The following is a 19,603-nucleotide window of genomic DNA, read 5'->3' on the forward strand; positions in this document are numbered from 1 at the left end:
AAATTTATCGCTTATATTCTCTTTCAAATGAAGATAAAGGGCCTCCTTCCAGTAGTAGGTGGGATAGTTGGAGTCGTTGTTCTAGCACTGACCATCGCCAGCGCATTAGGATGCTACTATGGGTAAGTTATCGCATGTTCTTCATAGCTTTTCTCTATTTTCTACACATTTTCATGCTATCACCCACTGTCACTGAGCCCAAACCTCCTAATATTTACCTATTTCCTGCCTGTAGGTAGGTATGATCAGATGGGGGTGGGGTGTTTTCTGTGCTCATTGCCCGGGGTGTAGCAGCACAAGCCCCTCACTGGTCACAATGAGGATATCGCACCCCTAACATTTGTTCTATGGGAGAGGTGAATGAACTGAGGCCGCTGGTGACAGTAACAGACGGGTGATGGGCTGGGACTATTTGTCTTTTTATCAAACACCGATCTAGGTGGAGTCGGCTATTAATTGTGAGAATTTCTGACTGTTTATGGACACATTCTTATCACATATCTTTCTTTATCTCTACAGAATTAAATACTGCAAGGAAAGACCAAAACTGATGGCGAGGCTCAGGGAGATGGAAGAAGGCCTCGCAGACACAGACGAAGAATGCGCATCGGAGGAAGGACTAGAAGAGGAGGAAGAACCTTGGGAAGTCGTTGTGATAACACCCAACTCCATGTCCGTTATCTCCTCCTAAACACCGGAATGCTGTGAAGTAACCGCAGGCGGCTGCAGAGCGGTACATGCATGTCAATGGGCTGCGCTTGGAAACAGGTACTGCCAATCAAGAGGGATAGAGGGAATCATTTCTGCTGCAGCCGTGAAGTAAAGGATGGAGGTGGAGGCACGGATACAGCCTCTGCAGCAACACGGGGAGTGGTTGAAGGACAGATAAAAAGAAACTCAACCACATGGACAAGGCTAAATGCCTGGCCTCCTATGCCCCCGGATCACACCACTGCACTGCGGGGGGGGGGGGGGGTACTGCTGGCGGTACGTCTAAGCCCAGCGCAGTCCGAGGCAATCCACTGCCTCGCTGTGTCTGGAAATTGAACTTTATGCGGGGCTATGTGACATCTCAACAAAGTTTGTTGAAAACAAAAACAGTGTAATGCGTCCAGATTGGCACGTCATCATTGCACTGATCTCGGCCGGCAAACACCGCACACCAGACACTAAGTTGTGACACCGCCGCTGGTGTCAGAAGTGCGGAGATCCAAAAAACCAAACATGCTTCTGCTGTCCCCCACCAGTCCTACACCAAGAACTGAGCAATCAAACACCAACCATCGCTCAGTTCTCAGGACTGCTGAGCAAAGTGTGTTGACTGCCAGTCACTGCTCTCTGCTCTGCTCCTCCAGCACTTATTGGAGGGCCAGGCTTGGCAGGGGGCGGGGCGGGGGGCTGGCTCAGGATCCCCGCAGAGGCTGGACCTGCTCTGTGATGTCACCAGACGGTGGAATTTAATCCATTGTCTGCTGAATCTGAGTCACAGGAGTGCAGAACTAAGAGCGCGCCCGGGACCCGCAGGAGAAGTAGGAGCAAAAGACCCGCAGGAGAAGTAGGAGCAAAAGACCCGCAGGAGAAGTAGGACCAAAAGACGTTTCCCATCCTTCTCTGTTAACATACTCTAAACGTATGCCCACCACATCCCCTGCATCCTCTGCCACCCTCTCCCAACACTGTTCACCTCTACATCCCCTGCATTCCCTGCCACCCTCTCCCAACACTGCCCACCTCTGCATCCCCTGCCACCCTCTCCCAACACTGCCCACCTCTGCATCCCCTGCCACCCTCTCCCAACACTGCCCACCTCTGCATCCCCTGCCACCCTCTCCCAACACTGCCCACCTCTGCATCCCCTGCCACCCTCTCCCAACACTGCCCACCTCTGCATCCCCTGCCACCCTCTCCCAACACTGCCCACCTCTGCATCCCTTGCCACCCTCCCCCAACACTGATCACCTCTGCATCCCCTGCCACACTCTCTCAACACTGCTCACCTCTGCATCCCCTGCCACCCTCTCCCAACACTGCCCACCTCTGCATCCCCCCCACCCTCTCCCAACACTGCCCACATCTGCATCCCCCCCCACCCTCTCCCAACACTGCCCACCTCTGCATCCCTTGCCACCCTCCCCCAACACTGATCACCTCTGCATCCCCCCCCACCCTCTCCCAACACTGCCCACCTCTGCATCCCTTGCCACCCTCCCCCAACACTGATCACCTCTGCATCCCCTGCCACACTCTCTCAACACTGCTCACCTCTGCATCCCTTGCCACCCTCTCCCAACACTGATCACCTCCGCATCCCCCCCCACCCTCTCCCAACACTGCCCACCTCTGCATCCCCCCCCACCCTCTCCCAACACTGCTCACCTCTGCATCCCCTGCCACCCTCCCCCAACACTGCTCACCTCTGCATCCCCTGCCACCCTCCCCCAACACTGCCCACCTCTACATTCCCTGCCACCCTTTCCAATGAGAGGTTGGCAGGAGATGGAGGTGAGCTGTGTTGGAAGAAGGGTGCAAGGGATGTATAAGACTACATTCACACCTGAGTGTCTCATTTTGAAGTGTTTTTTCAGGCATTTTTATGTGCGTTTTTTGTACAGCGTTTTTGAGCTTTGATGTTTTTAAAATAGTTAATAGAGAAAAATATCATTTGTTTCATCCTAAATTGAAAAGCTTTTGAGCTTTTTTTAGCTTCATCATCAACTTTTATTGAATTAGTTTTTTGCTAGGGTGAGGTTAGGTGTTAGGATTAGTAGTTGAGGTTAGGATTAGGTGTTAGGATTAGTAGTTGAGGTTAATAGTTAAGTGTTAGGATTAGTAGTTGAGGTTAAGGGTTAGGTGTTAGGATTAGTAGTTAAGGTTAAGGGTTAGGTGTTAGGATTAGTAGTTAAGGTTAAGGGTTAGGTGTTAGGATTAGTAGTTGAGGTTAAGAGTTAAGTGTTAGGATTAGTAGTTGAGGTTAAGGGTTAAGTGTTAGGATTAGTAGTTGAGGTTAAGGGTTAGGTGTTAGGATTAGTAGTTGAGGTTAAGGGTTAGGTGTTAGGATTAGTAGTTGAGGTTAAGGGTTAGGTGTTAGGATTAGTAGTTAAGGTTAAGAGTTAAGTGTTAGGATTAGTAGTTGAGGTTAAGGGTTAGGTGTTAGGATTAGTAGTTGAGGTTAAGGGTTAGGTGTTAGGATTAGTAGTTGAGGTTAAGGGTTAGGTGTTAGGATTAGTAGTTGAGGTTAAGGGTTAGGTGTTAGGATTAGTAGTTGAGGTTAAGGGTTAGGTGTTAGGATTAGTAGTTAAGGTTAAGAGTTAAGTGTTAGGATTAGTAGTTGAGGTTAAGGGTTAGGTGTTAGGATTAGTAGTTGAGGTTAAGGGTTAGGTGTTAGGATTAGTAGTTGAGGTTAAGGGTTAAGTGTTAGGATTAGTAGTTAAGGTTAAGGGTTAAGTGTTAGGATTAGTAGTTGAGGTTAAGAGTTAGGTGTTAGGATTAGTAGTTGAGGTTAAGGGTTAGGTGTTAGGATTAGTAGTTGAGGTTAAGGGTTAGGTGTTAGGATTAGTAGTTGAGGTTAAGGGTTAGGTGTTAGGATTAGTAGTTGAGGTTAAGGGTTAGGTGTTAGGATTAGTAGTTGAGGTTAAGGGTTAGGTGTTAGGATTAGTAGTTGAGGTTAAGGGTTAGGTGTTAGGATTAGTAGTTGAGGTTAAGGGTTAGGTGTTAGGATTAGTAGTTGAGGTTAAGGGTTAGGTGTTAGGATTAGAGTTTGGTGTTAAGTTTAGGGTTTGGTGTCAGGGTTAAAGTTACGAGTTAGATGTTGGGGTTAGGGGTTCCCCCCTCTTTATATATTAGGGTTAGAGTGTTTTTATAAATATTTCTATTAATTTATTTTTAGGGTTGGCAGTTAAGGGTTAATTATTACAAATTATTTATTTATAATTATCTTTATTTATATATTTATTTTATTTAACAATTAAGTATTCATTTATAGTTATTATTAAAAAAAAAATTTTATTTGAGAATAAAAACGCTCAAGAATGTGCAAATCACAATTTACAATGCATTTCTATGAAGAAAAAAACGCTTGAAAAAACGCACAAATCTGCCCGAATCAAGCTACAAAAGTAACTCCAAAACGCTTTTGATCTTCAGGAGACTTGGAGTGGAGATGTGAACCGTCTCCATAGAGAATTGATTTTTGTTTTATCCTTCAGCATTTTGGAGCTTCACGCTACAAAATGCTCAGGTGTGAATGGGGCCCAAGTGAGCAGCATTACATTAGGGGGGTGTAGAGGTGAGCAGTGTTAGCAGAGTGCAGACGTAAGCAATGCTGGAAAAGGGTTGTAGGGGATGCAGAGTTCAGCAGCATTGGAAGAGGGTTGCAAGGACCACAAAGGTGTGCAAGGTTGGATAAGGGTAGCAAGGGATGTGGAGGTAAGCAGCTCTGGAAGAGGGTGGCAGGGGATGCAGGGATGAGCAGCATTAGATGAGGGTTGCAAAGGATGCAGGGATGAGCAGTGCTAGAAGAGGGTGGCAGAGGATGCAGGGGTGAGCAGCATTAGATGAGGGTTGCAAAGGATGCAGGGATGAGCAGTGCTAGAAGAGGGTGGCAGGGGATTCAGGGGTGAGCAGCATTAGATGGGGGTTGCAAAGGATGCAGGGGTGAGCAGTGCTAGAAGAGGGTGGCAGGGGATGCAGGGGTGAGCAGCATTAGATGAGGGTTGCAAAGGATGCAGGGGTGAGCAGTGCTAGAAGAGGGTGGCAGGGGATGCAGGGGTGAGCAGTGCTAGAAGAGGGTGGCAGGGGATGCAGGGGTGAGCAGTGCTAGAAGAGGGTGGCAGGGGATGTCATGGAAAGCAGTGTTGTAGGTAGATTACAGGAGATGTAATGCTGGAAGAGAGGTGGCAGGGGGTGCAGGGGTGAGAGGTGGAAGAAGGTTGCTTCTATAACTCCCATCTAGGTTAGAATTGCGGAAGTGGGGGCAGGAACCTGTCTGAAAAAGGAACCCGCCCCCAGAAAACAAATATTGTTACAGTGTGGGGGAGATAAGAGGAACTTTAAAGTGATTCTAAAGGCTTTTTAAGAAACAAATAACAAACATGTCTATACTTACATGCTGTGTGATGGGTTTGCACAGAGCAGCCCGGATCCTCCTCTTCTCGGGGCCCCCGAACACTCTCCTGTCCTCTCCCTCAGTGCACATCGCTGGATCTAGAGGGGGGTCTAGGTGACAATTAGGGGGGAGGGGCTGATGCTGCACACAGGATGGGATGCATAGAATGAATGAAGGTAAACAACCTGGAGCCTTTAGAACCACCATAACGTTTAAGTGAAGTTCTGCTGTAAAGGCAAAGTTCGCTGCACTTTCACACGGGTCCCGCAGCCTCCTGAATCATGTGACGTGTCCCAGGAGGCTGAGGGCGGGCGGGTGGTGGGCCAAGCTTCCGTAATTCTTAGGTAGGTGAGAGTGAGAATTGTGGGAGTGGGAGTGGATACCTGTCAGAAAAAGGTACCCCCTACAACAAACAAACAAAGAATGTTGTTACAGGGGGGGTTGGGGGGTGCGGGGGGAGGGAGGATGGGCGGAGCTTTCACTTTTCCGTTCCTCTATAAGGAGGAATGGGTGGCCTCCACAGATACCGGCCCTTAAAGTGGTTCTAAAGAGTTTTTTTACCTTAATGCGTTCCCTGAATTAAGGTAAAAGATATTTTTACACTTACCTGAGTCATGTATCAATCCAGCGCGGGGGGCGGGGTCAAGCCACGCTATGTGTTTCTATGGACACAGACAGCCCGCTTTTAAGGGAAGTTCCGCTTTAAAGGCTAAGTTCATCTTTAATTAGAATACAACAAATGCACATATTTTGCAGGTGAAATGTGCGTTTAATATTTTTTAACCTCTTGCCACCCCCCACATAAAAACTGAGGGCGTAATATCCCTATAAAAAGAAGGTTTATGGCTACGCAGGGCTTTTATTTCTCATAGGATAGGTGCAGGAACTCCCCTCCTTTTAAATTGCCCCTTGTCTCCTCCCCCTACCCCCCCTCCCAAGCATGGTACCTTGGTTCCACCCCGTACCCACCTCCCAATACCCCCCCTTTTAGAAAATACAGAACCAAGTATCATTTTATGGCGCTAAGTCATTTGTATGTAATGTGTTAATGACAACACAACAATAGAACCCCCAGCAACAACTGACAACCCACAACAAAAAGCCACTCCAGCAACAATAGACCCCAGCAACAACAACAGAGCCCCCAGTAGCCAGCATTGATAGGCCCTCCAGCAGCCAGCAACAATAGACTCCTCCCTCAACAGGAGATCTCTCTCACCAATAACTGACCCCTCCAGCAACAATAGACTCCTCCCTCAACAGGAGATCTCTCTCACCAATAACTGACCCCCCCAGCAACAATAGACTCCTCCCTCAACAGGAGATCTTTCTCACCAATAACTGACCCCCCCAGCAACAATAGACCCCCATGCAAAAATAGATTCCAACTAGTGACAATAGATCCCACAGCAGCCAGCATTGATAGACCCTCCAGCAGCCAGCATTGATAGGCCCTCTAGCAGCCAGCACTGATAGGCCCTCCAGCAGCCAGCATTGATAGGCCCTCCAGCAGCCAGCACTGATAGGCCCTCCAGCAGCCAGCATTGATAGGCCCTCCAGCAGCCAGCATTGATAGGCCCTCCAGAACACCCCAGTACCTCTTGCCATTATATACATTCAGAGCTGGAGGTGCCGGAACTGTGTTCCCATTTAAAAAAAAAGCCCTGTGGCTACGTGAACGATGCTTTGCATGGGAGACAGATCTAGATCCTCTACAAGAGGTTACAGCTGTGCTGGGTGAAGACGAGATTTTGCTGCTTCATCATGAGATCTTCTATAGTTAGGAGTGTGCCCAGACCATCAATCAGGAGGTTGTAGCTTCCTGTGGTCAGTCCATGACCAATGGGTAAGGGGGATGTAGCTCAGTGGAAGAGCACACGCATTGTATGTGTGAGGCACCGGGTTCAATTCCCGGCATCTCCAAGCCCAAGAAACGGAATGGTCCCTTGTTAGCTCTTGCATGACCAAAGAGAAGTCTTCCGGTATAAAGTAAGCAAATAAAACATTGATTGAACAAACCTTTAAAGTTCCAACACAGCCATAGAGCTCCATTGTTGCCATGTGAGAGACCATAATACCTAAAGCCAGCGCCATCTTATCCCCTAGGCAAACTAATGCACTGAAGCCCTTCCCAGCATGCATCAGGTGTCCCCATCACAGAGCCCATATACTGTACATCAGGTGTCCCAATACATCAGACTCCCTATCACATTGTACCATACGTCAGGTTCCACCATATCAGTGTCCCCATACATCAGGTTTCACCATATCAGTGTCCCCATACATCAGACTCCCTATCACAGTGCCCCCATACATCAGGTTCCCCCTCCATCAGGTTTCCTCATTCATCAAGTTCCCTCATTTCAGTGTCCCCATACATCAGGTGTTCCACCCCCCACCTTTTCCTGACCCTCCCCCCTGGGCAGTGCCCAGATGTGCCCATTCAGTAAGACGGCCCTGACTAAAGCTGAGAGTTTAGGACAACTGATCTACACGGTGCAAGGATCGGAGGTCCCGCTCTGAGCCAGAGGAATCCCGTTTAAAGGGTGTGATCCATTGAGACCCGGAATCACAAAGTAAAGATCGGAGAGATGACCAGCAATGGGGGGAATTATGGGGGGGTTCATTTTCATTGCCATGATCAACAATGTGGGGAATTTGGGGGGTACATTTCACTGCCACTGACTATCAATGAAGGGGTGGGAGTTTAAATTTCATTGCCTCCATGTCCACGCACATATATGAACATAAACATGTAAATTGCACTACACGTGATACATATCGTCACTCATATCGGAGAGATCACAGTCATTCCAGGCCCATTATTCACCGTTCTCTCTAAATTAAAGCGGAACTTCACTGCCTCTGAGAACACAAACCAAAAACGCTGTTTAATTCATTTGTAATTTTCAAAGAAAACTCCCTCATCCATCCATCCATCCATCCATGTCTCCATGCTTTGTTTTGCTGAGAAATCATGTTGAACACCCCCCATATAAATCAGGTACCCCCATCAGAGTATACTTATAGATCAGTAACCCCCATCAGAGTACACTTATAGATCAGTAACCCCCATCAGAGTATACTTATAGATCAGTAACCCCCATCAGAGTATACTTATAGATCAGGTACCCCCATCAGAGTACACTTATAGATCAGTAACCCCCATCAGAGTATACTTATAGATCAGTAACCCCCATCAGAGTATACTTATAGATCAGGTACCCCCATCAGAGTACACTTATAGATCAGGTACCCCCATCAGAGTACACTTATAGATCAGTAACCCCCATCAGAGTATACTTATAGATCAGGTACCCCCATCAGAGTATACTTATAGATCAGGTACCCCCATCAGAGTATACTTATAGATCAGGTACCCCCATCAGAGTACACTTATAGATCAGGTACCCCCATCAGAGTATACTTATAGATCAGCTGCCCCCATCAGAGTACACTTATAGATCAGTAACCCCCATCAGAGTACACTTATAGATCAGGTACCCCCATCAGAGTATACTTATAGATCAGGTACCCCCATCAGAGTATACTTATAGATCTGCAGCCCCCATCAGAGTACACTTATAGATCAGTAACCCCCATCAGAGTACACTTATAGATCTCCAGCCCCCATCAGAGTACACTTATAGATCAACTGCCCCCATCAGAGTACACTTATAGATCAGGTACCCCCATCAGAGTACACCTACAGACCCCCACAATGTATTCCGGGCTCTGCTTGCCCATCTGCAGGCCTGGGACCAACATGGCAGGTGGTGGCAGGTGGAGGAGAGGGAGGAGGGTGGATGTGTGTTCTGCTGTGACCTGAAAAGCGATGTGTATGACATCACTTACGGGTCATCCTGTGATTCTGCCTTGGAATACAATCAGTGGAGCCCAGAGGAGACATGTCTCATTAAAGAGAACCTGTCACCTAAAAATCATCACCTTGCCTCCCTATGTAATGAAAAAAAAGATTTCAAGAAAAAAAAAAAAAAAAACTTTTTATAGCAAACAAAGTAATACCCAAGCACATAACATCCCCCCCGAAAAAAAAAAGTTTTGAACCCTCCCCCAACATATATGCAGGTACGAATGTAAACCCAGGTGTCCGGGGGCATCTAAGTGTGAAAATGTTGATTGAAATATACAGGTTACATATCGCCGCGCGGAGTGAGAGTGATAATTCTATCACCAGAACTGATAATCTGTAGCGGGCTTGTAAACCATCGCCTATAGAAAATATCGGGTACTGAAGATTGTTGTCATTTCACGGGAACACACAAATTTAGGGTTTGACATGTTGGGTATCTATTTACTCGGTGCAACCTCGTCTGTTATATTTTACCAAAAATGTGGGTAATATATTGCATTTGCTTTCCCTAAAATCCATATTAGTATTTTTTTACTAAAAATCTTAGACCTTTGCGATAATATTGTGTGACATAAAAAATTGCAACTACCACCATTTTATTCTCCAGGGTGTCTGCTTTCAGAAAATATATCATGTTTGGGGGGTTTTGTGTAATCTTCAGACCTGGAATGATTTTTTTAAACAATGTGTGCAAAACAAAATGCAAAAACAGCTCTGGCCGCGAAAGGGTTAATTCACAAACCTGACACCCCGAGATAAGACGCCTTTTTATTCCCAGCAAAGTGTCGGTTATAATTGGCCAACTGACAAATCATTGGATCTATTTTTAGCGGAGGTCAGGGAGATGTGACAATTGAAGAACTGCAGCTAAAACCCAGTCCTGCCCCCCATCTCCAGTCCCCCTCCCCATACACCTCTATGTACTGAAATGGAGGAAATCGTTCCCCTGCAGTCATACATTGGGAGTAACAACATGGGGGGGTCAACCCCCCAGAGGCTACAGCCGGATCTAAACTGGTGATCCCATGTGTGTTCACCACGGATGATCTCTCTAGAGCCACCAATGTTGGGATCGAGTGGGGGAATGACTCCGGAAGGAGGCGGTCCCTACAGACCTATCCTGCGCCGTAATGGCATCAAACTGCAGAAGTTCCAAGGGAAAAGGTTCCATCTGCATCTGACCCGCTCATCTGAAGAGGACTGCTCCTTGGTCATCAGCCCGGTCCTGCACAGAGACAGCGGAACCTACGAGGTCCGCCTCACCGTGGACAACGTCCTCCATCATCCAATCAGGAAGATCATTGTTCAAGTGAATGGTAAGTGTTACAGGTTCTGGTTTATTGTTCATTACATGGGGGTCTTCTTCTCAATCTTTCATCCCTTTCCCTGCCAGTTTCCTCCCCCACATAAGGTAAAAGCGCACATCTTATACCCAAGTATCATCAACACAGGAGATGGCTGGTCATTGCAATGTGATGTATTGTAGATCTCACCATCACGGCTCACACTACACACCTATAGGGACAATTCAAGTGGCACTCTGGCCACAAATGACATCTATGGTCCAGCCTGTCACTGTCAGTAATCCAGCAGTCTTTGTTTCTCTCCCCCATCCCCCACCTTAGTTTATTACCTGTCCATAAGTCTGCTGTTTACCAAAACAAGCTGTGCAGCAAAACAGACAGTTGGCGGGTCGGGACAAACCATTTGAAACTGACAGGAGTGCCTACAATGGGCAGCTGTTATTTATTTCTAGAAAACCTTTATTCTCAATTTCTGTAACTGCTTAACAAGTGTTTGCTGGAGTTGAGCTTCACATTCTTAGCCAATAATTAAATTCAAGAAAGTTTAATTAAATCCATCCCAACTTTTAAAACATTATTCAACACTTTTTACATTTTGGGGCAGCTGTAGAGCCCCACTTGGCTGCTATAGAGGCTGTGAATCCGTTTACATCCAATTACTAAAATGGTGGCAGACAAAAAGAGCCCAACTGTGGGAGAAGTAAAAGCCCCGAAATAGCCCCCCCCCCCCCCCCACCTTCCCGGCTGCTAACTCACTGCAAGGGTTAATTGCTTGTTTGTGTTTGGAGGACGAAAAAAGGTTTACTTACTGGATCCTCCGCTCCCTCTGGCAGATGGCACTCCCCTATGCTGCTACAGTGGGAGTTCCTTGGCATGACCAATGCAGAGGAAGTGACGGAAGATCTATCCAATAGGGACACAGACAGCAATGGTTTTCAATAGAGTGGGCAAGTGTTTGATTTTTTGTTAGGTTTGTATTGCTGTGCCAGCGTTGGGGAGATTTCTCCCCACTTCCTGTTCTTGTGGTCCTGGACACCAGTACAGTACGTAAGAGGAAATGTATGCCTTTAACCCTCCCCCACTCTATCCAAATATGTAAAAGACCTGATTCATCCTTGATTCATGACCAATTGGACATTGCTTTGCTCAACTTTAGTGTTCATTATTCAGATATTCAAGCTAATTTCCTTGTTTTTTGTTTCAACAGATTTCACTTTTGAGACCGCTGATACCGAGACAATCAAGAAGCACCAAAGAAGCCTACAAATACAGAATGCAAAGCCTTTAGTCACTGACACTGAGGGCCCCAAGATGTCTCCACCAATGACTGAGACCAGCGACTATGATACGGGAAGCCTAAATATAGATAAAACTTTCCTTCGGTCACTGACACTGAGGGCTCAAGGATGTCTCCACCAATGACTGAGAGTCTTGACTATGATTCAGGAATCCTATATGCAGATAGTGGGCCCCCTTCAGTCACCGACACCGATGTCTCCACTAATAGGTAAGACCCTGGACTCTGAATCGGGAAGCCTAGATAGAGATAGTGTGTCCCCTTCAGTCACTGACACTGAGGGTTTCAGGATTTCCCTACCAATGTCCTAGAGCCTTGACTATGATTCAGGAAGCCTAGATATGGATAACATGCCACCTTCTGTCACTGAGGGCCCAGGGATGTCTCCACCAACAACGACTGAGACCAGTGAGAATGACTCAGGAAGACTAGATAGTACGCCCCCTTCAGTCACTGTCACTGAGGGCCCCGGGATATTTCCACCAACAATGACTGAGACCAGTGGTTATGATTCGGGAAGCCTAGATATACATAGTGCACCCCCTTTAGTCAATGTCATTGAGGGCCCTGGGATATCTCCTCCAACAACGACTGAGACCAGTGACCATGATTTGGAAAACCTAGCTATAGATAGTGCGCCACCTTCAGTCACTGTCACTAAGGGCCCTGGGATGTCTCCTCCAACATTGACTGATACCAGTGACCATGATTCAGGAAGCCCAGATAAGGATAGCACGACCCCTTCAGTCACTGTGGGCTCCAAGATGTCTCCTTCAACAATGATTGAGACCAGTATCTCTAATTCAGGAATCCCAGTCATCTATCCCGTTTTGAAATATATTACCCACACGTACTATCAAATGAAGAAAAACGGCCTCCTTTCAGTAATGGCTGCGATAGCTGGACTCGCTGTTCTAGCACTGATCATCGCCACCCTAGGAGGATGCTACTATGGATATAGTTATTGCATGTTTTTCATAAGTTTTTACACGTCTTCATGCTATCACCCACTGTATCTGAGCCCCCCCAATATTTACTTTTTTCCTGTAGGTAGGTAGATGATCAGATGGGGGTGGGGTGTTTTCTGTGCTCATTGCCCGGGGTTTAGCAGCACAAGCCCCTCACTGGTCACAATGAGGATATCGCACCCCTAACATCTGTTCTATGGGAGAGGTGAATGAACTGAGGCCGCTGGTGACAGTAACAGACGGGTGATGGGGTGTGACTATTTGTTTTCTATCAAACACCGATCTAGGTGGAGTCGGCTATTAATCCTGAAACATTCTGATTGTTTATGGACACATTCTTATCACATATCTTTCTTTATCTCTACAGAATTCGGTATTACAAGAACAGACCAAAAGTGGAGGACAGGCGAAGGATAATGGAAGAAGGACTCGTAATGATGAATGATGGATACAAAATAATGGTAGAACGAGTCGTAGAGATGGAGGAAAGATGCACAATGTTGAATGAAGTACGCAAAGCGATGGCAGCAGAACTCGCTGTGAGGGGAAAAGCGATGAAAGATTTAATCATGTTGATAGAAGAAGACCGCACAGAGATGAAAGAAAGAATTGTAAAGATGGAAGAAAAACTCTCAGCGAAGAAAGAACTCGCAGTGATGGGAGAAAGACAAGCAGAGACGACAGAACTACTCGCAAAGATTGGAACCAAATTTGCATTAATTAATGAAACACTCATAACAATGGAAAGGAAAGCGATGGAAAAAGGACAAGAATCAGAAGAGGAACAAGGCAGGCAGGTTCCTATTCAGAAGAGGAGTAAAGCAGGCAAGTTCCTGCTCAGAACAGCAGTAAAGCAGGCAAGTTCCTGCTCTGAAGAGGAGTAAGGCAGGCAGGTTCCTATTCAGAAGAGGAGTAAGGCAGGCAAGTTCCTGCTCAGAACAGCAGTAAAGCAGGCAAGTTCCTGCTCAGAACAGCAGTAAAGCACGCAAGTTCCTGCTCAGAACAGCAGTAAAGCACGCAAGTTCCTGCTCAGAAGAGAAGTAAGGCAGGCAAGTTCCTGTTCAGAAGAGGAGTAAGGCAGGCAAGTTCCTGCTCCGGAGAGGAGTAAGGCAGGCAAGTTCCTGCTCAGAAGAGGAGTAAGGCAGGCAAGTTCCTGCTCAGAAGAGGAGTAAGGCAGGCAAGTTCCTGCTCAGAAGAGGAGTAAGGCAGGCAAGTTCCTGCTCCGAAGAGGAGTAAGGCAGGCAAGTTCCTGCTCCGAAGAGGAGTAAGGCAGGCAAGTTCCTGCTCCGAAGAGGAGTAAGGCAGGCAAGTTCCTGCTCAGAAGAGGAGTAAGGCAGGCAGGTTCCTGCTCAGAAGAGAAGTAAGGCAAGCAGGTTCCTGCTCAGAAGAGGAGTAAGGCGAGCAGGTTTGTGCTCAGAAGAGGAGTAAGGCAAGCAGGTTCGTGCTCAGAAGAGGAGTAAGGCAAGCAGGTTCCTGCCCCGAAGAGGAGTAAGGCAGGCAAGTTCCTGCTCAGAAGAGGAGTAAGGCAGGCAGGTTCCTGCTCAGAAGAGAAGTAAGGCAAGCAGGTTCCTGCTCAGAAGAGGAGTAAGGCAAGCAGGTTCCTGCTCAGAAGAGGAGTAAGGCAAGCAGGTTCCTGCTCAGAAGAGGAGTAAGGCAAGCAGGTTCCTGCTCAGAAGAGGAGTAAGGCAAGCAGGTTCCTGCTCAGAAGAGGAGTAAGGCAAGCAGGTTCCTGCTCAGAAGAGGAGTAAGGCAAGCAGGTTCGTGCTCAGAAGAGAAGTAAGGCAAGCAGGTTCCTGCTCAGAAGAGGAGTAGGGCAGGTATGCCTCAATTGTTCCAAAAATGGTCTCAAAGTTCTCCTTCTTGCAAGTGTTTCCGGTGCGATATCTGCATATATCTGCTCGGTTGCTCCTTCGAATGCCATTGAGGAAATTCCTTTCATCTCCTCCCAGACCCTCATTTTGTCTTCATGGTGATGAAATCTAACTATCACATCTCTTGGAGTTTCTCTAGTGGCCCCTTGGGGCCTCCTTAACCTATGGACTCTTTCTATTTTTACTTGTACTGTAGTGGATCTTTCCAATATTAGATTTACTTGATTATTCACTATAGTTCTTAGGTCTTCTCCTTGAGAGGTTTCAGGTAATCCCCGGATCCTTAGATTGTTTCTTCTATTTCTATTTTCTGGATCTTCTATCTTATACAATAGTTTTCTCTGTTCACTCCTCAATTCTTCCATCTGCCCTATAATCTCAGATATTACTTGCACATGCTTATCTAGCCGTTCCTCTGTTTCCTCCACTCGGGCCAAAATCTGTCCCATATCCTTATGCAAAATCGCCATTTCTCTTTCTTTATTGTAATTTCTAGTTTTGCAAACATGTCTGCCATTTCAATTTTAGTAGGCATTTGTAAACTTCCTGTTTGTTCTTCACCATTTCTTTTATCTGCCGCCTTTTCTGTACTTAATCCTCCTTTACAAAGAATCTGCTTCGAAGTTTCTAATGAAAGTCTAGGCTGTTCTCCTATATTCCTTTCTAAGTCTTGGCCGCCATTGGTTTCCCATTGCCTCTCTGGGGAAATCTCTCCAGGGCTCTTCTCCTGCAGGGGGGGGGCATGTATTTTTTTATTGAAGTTGTACTTATTTTAGGGGTCTTCGCCCCTCCTTCTTTCGCCGATCTACTCTTCATAGTTGACTTCTCCTATCTCTTCCCCTTCAGCCACTTTACATGAATTCTTTAACTCCTTTAGATTATGCGGCTGCTTAGGCGTATCTTCTGCGATAACGTATTCAAATGGGAGATTATACGCCGGCACAACGTCCACACTCTCCTTACACAGATTTTTCAAGCCTCCAGCTCCTTTTGAAGATATCAGTTTTTAAAATCCTCCAGACCCTTTAGTTTGAGTTCCTATCAGTGTTATAATAATGTTTTGTTATTTAAGTGCCATTGATAGCCCCTGCGTGGGCGTACCTTTTGCTCTGTTGGTGTTAGAGCAATGATTTTTCTAATTTTCTAATGTTTTTATGTGCAGTTGATAGCCCCTGCGTGGGCGTGATTTGCTGCTCCTGTGTTAACGGTTATAAATTAATAAAAACCATTGAAATACAGAAATCCTCCAGACTCCCCTTCTATCCCTTCTCCCCGGGACCGTCTGGGCACAGCCTGACCAGTCACCACTTAATAACCAGCAGAATTCGAGCACTTGAACCATATAGTCATATTATTATACAGTCAATAGCAAACTGTGGGCACTCACCAATACTGAACAGCGATTATCCCATCTTTCTTCAGTCCACACAGCGGCCTGGTGACTGTGAGCAGTGTCCCTGCGATTTTGGGATGGACCGGGGTGGTCTCTGACCTTCATCCCCTCTCTCTCCACTCCAGGCTCGGCTCCTCCCGGGTCCACATGCCAGCCGGCTCTGGATCTCCAGCAATATTTTAAAGGGATGGCCACCTCCTCCAGGGAACTCTCAGACCGTTCTGTCCCCCTCTCACAGGGTATCCCGCAGACTCCAGGCTCGCCCCAGCGGTGGCCCCCCGACGCTCCTCCACCTCTTCTGACAGGTGCTCGACCAGGTGTTCAGGCGAAGCCACCTGTAGGCCGCTCTCCCTAGCAGCAGCAGCACTGACACTTCCTGGAGCCTCCACCTTCTGACTGCTCCAAACAGGATCATATCTCCGTCCGCTCACAAGGGTCCCCTGGGAGACCTGGACTTTTGCACACCGCTTCCCCGGACCGGTCGGTTTCCACGAGGCGCCGGGAGTGGTGTTCGTAAGAGGCTCACGACACTCAAGCATTCCGGCAATGTCAGGAGCTCCTAAAACACACCGCCATCCAGCCCCATGTCCAGGCCCCTCCCCTAACCCTTGAGGCGTTTTTCAAGCGGAACATTCTGGACATGTGACTTTTTACAGACCTTCCCACATGTGCGGAGCATTTTTGAGGCAATTACTATTCATTTCAATGGGAAGAGGCGTTTTTTTTTAACTCCCCAAACATGCCTCAAAGATGCTGCATGTGGGAGTTTTTACACCACATCACAAGCTCAACGCCTCCGTGTGAACACATACATAGAACTACATTCACAAATGCAGCAAAGCCGTTTTTTCTTGAGCTTTTCAGGCGTTAAAACACAAAAACACTAGAAAAACTCCCCAGTGTGAAAGTAGCCTTACGGGGAGCCTTGCTGTAAGAACACAGCCCGCCCCCTGAATGTCATTGGGTGTCACACGCAGTCCAGGCCCGGCTGACATGGAACTAAGGTTGCCACCTCATCCCTTTAAACCTGAAAACATATTAATTACACGTTCTGAGGCTAATTCATTGCAGATCAGGCAGATTAGGTTTATTAAAAGCACAGCGGCTTAATGGTTAGCACTTCCGCCTGGCAGTACTCGGGTTGTTGGTTCACATCCCAACCACGGCACCTCCTGCCTGGAGTTTGCATGTTCTGCCTGTGTGGGTTTCCTCCGGGTACTCTGGTTTCCTCCCACACTCCAAAGACATGCTGGGAGGTTAATTGGCTCCTGTCTAAATTCGCCCTAATATTAAAGTTACCACCTCATCCCTTTAAACCCGGACACACATTTATAACACGGGTTCTGAGGCTAATGTAATGAGATAAGGCACCAAATGAGTTTAATTATCATCTTTATCAGCCAACCTGTGTAATGAATGTACAATATACATGTAAAGTGCTGTGTACATTGGCGGCGCTATACAAGTACCTGAAATAAATAAATTCAAAGCATTCCGACACAATTGGACAACATACAAATGAATAGGAAGCATTACGTAATAACAAACCTAGCAGGCATCTGAAAATAGCAGTGTCACTTATTCTGAATGGTACCCTAATGTACAAAGGCAGTGATCTCCAAACTGCGGCCCTTTGCTTGCCTCTATCCAGCCCTCAGGGTACTATTCCTCCCACTGACACCAACAAGGAGGCACCATTTCTTCCACTAGCACCAACTATGGGGCATTTTTCCTTCCACTGACACCAATAATGGGGATCTATTCCTCCCACTGATACCAATGATGGGGCACTATTCCTCCCACTGACACCAATGAGGGGGCACTATTCCTCCCACTGACACCAATGATGTGGCACTTTTCCTCCCACTGACACGAATGATGGGGCACTATTCCTCCCACTGACACCAATGATGGGGCACTATTCCTCCCACTGACACCAATGATGGGGCACTATTCCTCCCACTGACACCAATGAGGGGGCACTATTCCTCCCACTGACACCAATGATGTGGCACTTTTCCTCCCACTGACACCAATGATGGGGCACTATTACTCCCACTGACACCAATGATGGGGCACTATTCCTCCCACTGACACCAATGATGGGGCACTATTCCTCCCACTGACACCAATGATGTGGCACTTTTCCTCCCACTGACACCAATGATGGGGCACTATTACTCCCACTGACACCAATGATGGGGCACTATTCCTCCCACTGACACCAATGATGGGGCATTATTCCTCCAACTAATACCAATGACTTGACACTATTGCTCCTTCCACTGACTACAAGCACTATGTCATTATTTTTTGCTCCTACTGAAGCTGGGACATTTTCAACTCTCACTGGCCACAGTCCGGCCCTCCTAAAGATGAAGTACAGTAAACCAGGCCCTTCTTTAGAAATTTTGGAGACCCCTGCACGAAGGCAATGCACCTTTGTTGTAGCGGCTGTGCGTTGTGTTGCAAACAAATGGTTGTGTTGATGTTTACCACATTAAGGTGTCACGGCCCATTCGGTATTATTATCCACTTATCAAGGATGGCCACCTCGTCCCTTTAAACCTGAACACATATGAATGACACGGGTTCTGGGGCTGATTAACCCCTTTGCGCCAGCGTCTCCCAGCCCTTTAAGGGTTTCAGAAGCAGGGAGGCGGGGAAGGGTTTAGGATCATGTGACCGCCGTGACACCCCGTCACGATCGGGAAAGGTCCCGATCAAAAGAGGAGATCGGGACCTTTCCGTAGGTACCGGACATGTGTGCTGGGAGCGGGCAGGGCGCACGCTCTCAGCACATTTGTTCTTTTTTAATAGAACGCAAATGTGCGGCCGCTCGGCGTCTAGGCCCAGACCCCGGGAGGTCGCACGTTTGAGTTCGGCCGGTGTGAAGAGGTTAAGGTGGTAATTAAACTCACTTAATGCCTTATTCCAGGTACTTATATAGCTCCGTCAATTTACGCAGCGCTTTACATATATATTGTACATTCACCTCAGTCCCTGCCCCCGAGGAGCGTACAATCTACGGTCCCTAACTCACATTCATACATACACATCCTAGGGCTAATTTAGACAGGAGCCAGTTCACCTCCCAGCATGTCTTTGGAGTGTGGGAGGAAACCGGAGTACCCGCAGGAAACCCACGCAGGCACAGGGAGAACATGCAAACTCCAGGTAGGTGGTGCCGTGGTTGGGATTCAAACCAACAACCCGAGTACTGCCAGGAGGAAGTACTAACCATTTGTGCAATGAAGTAGCCTCAGAACCCGTGTCATTCATACGTGTTCAGTTTGAGCCCCGGTTCCCACTTATGTGCGGGATATCGCATGTGATTCGCACAGGAACCAAACAGAACCGCCTTCCTGTGCAGATCACGTGAATTCTGTGCGGTGCGATTTGAGTTACATTTTGTATGGCCGCACCCGCACCAGAAAGATGCAGGACCCTTTTCTGGGTGTGAATACCCATGTGACCCGATTCTGCCCTTCGCACCGCGTTTTGCGGACTGATTTCGGGGTGTTGTTATCATACACACCCGCAGCGGTTCGCAGGAATGGGGTGCGATTGTGGTGCGGTGTGGAATTCGCACTGAAAATGCTGCAAATTGCGCACTGCATGAGTATGAACCAGGGCTGAAGGGGTGCGGTGGAGACCCTGCGTGGAACATGCGTGTGCAGTCTTCATTTACTGACTGAGATGTAATTCTTACTGACATGATCAGCCAGCCATGAATTTCATACAGAAGAAAGGCCATTTTTGTTCTCTCCATCATATTACTGTCGGTTAGCA

This window comes from Staurois parvus, unplaced genomic scaffold (genome assembly GCF_062004578.1).
Source record: "Staurois parvus isolate SC_StPar_1 unplaced genomic scaffold, SC_StPar_1.0 ptg000792l, whole genome shotgun sequence".
Taxonomy (NCBI): Eukaryota; Metazoa; Chordata; class Amphibia; order Anura; family Ranidae; genus Staurois; species Staurois parvus.